Source organism: Amphibalanus amphitrite, unplaced genomic scaffold, assembly GCF_019059575.1.
Source record: "Amphibalanus amphitrite isolate SeventyFive unplaced genomic scaffold, NRLGWU_Aamphi_draft 000027F_arrow, whole genome shotgun sequence".
NCBI lineage: Eukaryota > Metazoa > Arthropoda > Thecostraca > Balanomorpha > Balanidae > Amphibalanus > Amphibalanus amphitrite.
In genome coordinates, this window is record NW_024881523.1 from 1,743,779 (window position 1) to 1,747,575 (window position 3,797).

Genomic DNA, 3,797 nt, shown 5'->3' on the forward strand with positions numbered 1-3,797 from the left:
TATATTGATATAGAACAACAGTGCTGCTACCAAGGCCCTATATACCAGGTAGGGTCGTCCGGCGATTCTACCTGATCGTGACGTCAGCTCGTGACGTCATCTGGGGGCAAGTCTTAAAGTCCCGTTTAAGTCCTATGCAAATGGGCGATTTTTAAAGCTCTGTAGAGCAAACTCTGCTAAAGCTAGCACAAAACTAAGTGCATCATCGGAAAGCCGAGACATTTTTCTTCGAATTATCTAGGAAGCGTTTTTCACTAAACCCATTAGTTTTTCCGAAAATGCGTAAAAAAGCCCCCATGCCTCGGCAGCCTCCCTTCCGCCGGCCGCCGCGCCGCCGCGGTAGTGTAGTGGTTAGGATGCTTGCGCCGTAATCCAAAGATCGTGCGTTCGAATCTAGGCGCGGGTCGTACTTAAATCGAAATTGCAAGCAGAATATGTGTTTTTTCTTGATAAATCACTTATATTACAGCTAACCGTTCATAAAACTATCGATAACAATTGACTGAAACCCAAAATGTAGATTACATTCTAATAAAACAAATTCAAATATGGCGGCCGTTGCGCCAGGCTCCACCCCCGACTCCGCCCCTTCGTGTGACGTCATCTGTGCACCTGGACACACAGGGAGATAGGGGACGACATGGGCCTGGCTGCTACCACTGAAAAACAAATAAAATAAAAATATGTGCGCCACCTCTGCCGCCACGTGCATTCAAACTGATATCATATATGAATATCTTTCATTTGTTACTAGATTCTGTTTGTAAGCAGGCCAATACTGTTTATGTCTTTATCGTTTCTATAGCAACTAGAAATCAAAGACATTTAATGTTGCTCATTTTTGGGTTATGCTTCTGAATAATGTACAACAATAAGAATAAAATGCCTTTAGATTCATTTACGAGCTTTTCCAGATGTGAATTTTGCATGAATTGAGCAAAATATACATTATTTGTTTCACATTTGTTCTCAGCATTCCTTAAAATTTAAACAGAACCATGGTGAATAAATTTTGTAACACACGCGTCATACATGTAAAGAATATACCCGAATTCTAAAATGCTGCCACTAATTATGAATCGAGGAGCTTGACACACGCTGCTGAAAAAAAAGCTGAGTGATGCCGAAAGTGATGAGTGAAATGCACCTGTTTGTAATCGTAACTGTAACAACTAACAGGATGGCTTCTATTTCGTTTGCTAGATAATGTGTACTGGCTCCTAGCTATAACTTGTTGCAAGCTGCAAAGTAGATTGCAGTAGGCATTTGAGCAAAAAGCTGAGGCCAGGCCACAATGTGCAAAATTGATTCCCGGACGCAGGGAAGGGACTCCACCACGGAAGGGGGTTATGCGGGGATCCGAACCTTCAAAATCACATCTGTAATCAATGCAGCCTAATGCATAAGGGCGTGAATGTTTTGAGTGGGCCCTGCCCCCCCCCCCCCCTTCCCGTCCTGAGACCGTGGCGGAGTCCGGCTGACCGGAAGGGTCCTGAATGTTTGGTGACGATATCTGCAATACTTTAGGAGATATCGACAGAAAAGGAGAGGGGGACAAGACGGCGTCTCGCCCCCTGGACCCTACGAGCCGCGAGTAAGCTTCCAGAAGCTGGTCTTACGAGGCTATAAGTAGATAACGATTTTTTTGGCTGAAGGGTGAGCGAGGCGACGTGGAGCTCAGAAATGGCCAGATCTATAACAGAGCGGGCGCCGGAGATCCAGCTCCCCTCCCCCTCCCCATCCCCTTCCTATCCGGAACCCGGCGTCGCTCCGACGGTCTCGGCGGCGGTTTTCATCTCATCTTCCGGTTGGAGTCCCCTCAGATATCTGCTCGATCGCCGGGGGAGCCAGGCGCCAGCTGAAGACAGACAGTCGGGCTGAGCCAGCACTCAGGAGAGGAGTCTGGGGGTCAGCTCAGGCGTCAGCTGCCAATAGACAGAGACAGACAGGCGTCCGCACTACAGAATTCACAGTGGCGCCCAAATACGATCGATTTTGTTCCGATGTAGGACTCATACCATTGTGACTGCGATAGCAGGGCGAGCAAGTGGCAGCAAGCACGGCTCTACAGCTCTAGTCCAAACGGGTGCATGACAGCGTCCGAAACACAGCTGTGATGTGACATGTGATGACTACAGCGTTCAGAGCGACAGAAGCTAAAAGCACCCTGACGACCCGTAGTCTATAAAAGGGTAAGTCAGTTTTTCCAGCACCCACCGGTCATAAACGGTGCAACAAATTTGGATGCAATTTGCTCAGCCGTTTTTGAGAGGTTGAAGCGGCTCCATATCGGTAGGTCCTAAACGTGCGCTCGTAAAACGTGCGCACGTGAAACTATCAGATCTTATAAGTCGAGGTGATAAAGTTTCACGTTTAGTTCACGGCTTCACCGTCTATAGACGCAGTCACTAGTCAGCATAGTTCATCGAGGGCCAAATGTCGTAAATGGTGCGACAAGCATCGTGAATCGTGATTCTCGCTCCGGGATGTGTTATCTAAATGAACCAGGCAGGCATTCTGTGAAGTGCCAAAGAGGCCTCAGGTGCAATGCTTGCAACGTGCAACGATTCGCTATTCAAAGCAATCCATTAAACGTTGCTCTGGGTGTGTTTGCAAAACGTACATATCCAGTACCCACGAATAGGAAAGTCAATTTTGCTTATATGAAACATAGGTACCTACAAATTCACGTACCTATGTTTAGGTATTTAGTTTTACTTAAAATTTTCACTTAAAAGAATATCACGTAGATTATGTACGTACCTACGGTTGTCTAGGGATACACTTCCTTATCACTGTTTTTTGTTCGTGTGAAATACCATACATTATCCGGGCTGCGGGCAGATCCCCCAGCGTCGACAGCAGCACGGGCCACGGGGTGCGGCCTTGGCTGCTCCCCAGTCGATTTCTTGCGAGCAACCTTCTGAATACCAACCGTCCCCGAGCGGCGGATTTGGATGTGCTGTCCCGGCTGTGTGCTCGCTAAAACCACTGTCGACAGTTGTGTTTGGCGTGTCATATTTATCCATGTTGTCGAAAAGAAATGGCGTGATCTTTATTAAAATATGTAATGAGTAAAAGCTCAAGCATATAGCTTCAAATCGTTTTTTATTTGTCCAAGCTTTCCAAGAACCTTACGTGTTGCGCTTGAGATAATTCATGATCTGCATTTTGTCTGCGTTTCATGATTGATTTATTTTTTAGGAGTTGACGACTGAAAGCTGCAACCTGAATCCCCGAGTGCCTTCGTTTCGTTTTATTTTTGACGGGCATATTTCAACCACGACACTACTCATGCTCACCGAAAATATTTAACCCTCGCCCGCACATGCCATTTTCCCATCCTAGAACGCACATGGGGGGGGGGGTGGTTGCCACCCCCCCCCCCGCGCCATTTCGTTCCTGTTGGAGATAGAGCTTAGCAGTAAGGACCAAACAGATTCTTTGGGAAGAGACGAATCCAATGATACCCAGTTTTACCTTCTCAGGTCAGTCATTTGTAAGCCGAAGCGGTTGGGAGTGCAAAATCGTCTCTCTCTTGATTCCGGCTTCCAGTATATTATAACGCAAACGCTCACGCCAGAATGCCATGAGCATCGAGTACCGACATCAACATGTCTAACGCTCTCCGCGTCCTGAAACGTATTACAATGCCATTAACAAAAATCCCGTAATAGGAGCGCGAACCAAATTGACTAAAGCACACAAACTCATTACAGAAGTGAACATAACAAATATCCGCAAATCAGTCAAAATGATAAACTCACCGTTCAGCAGACGCACAGCACAAACAAGCA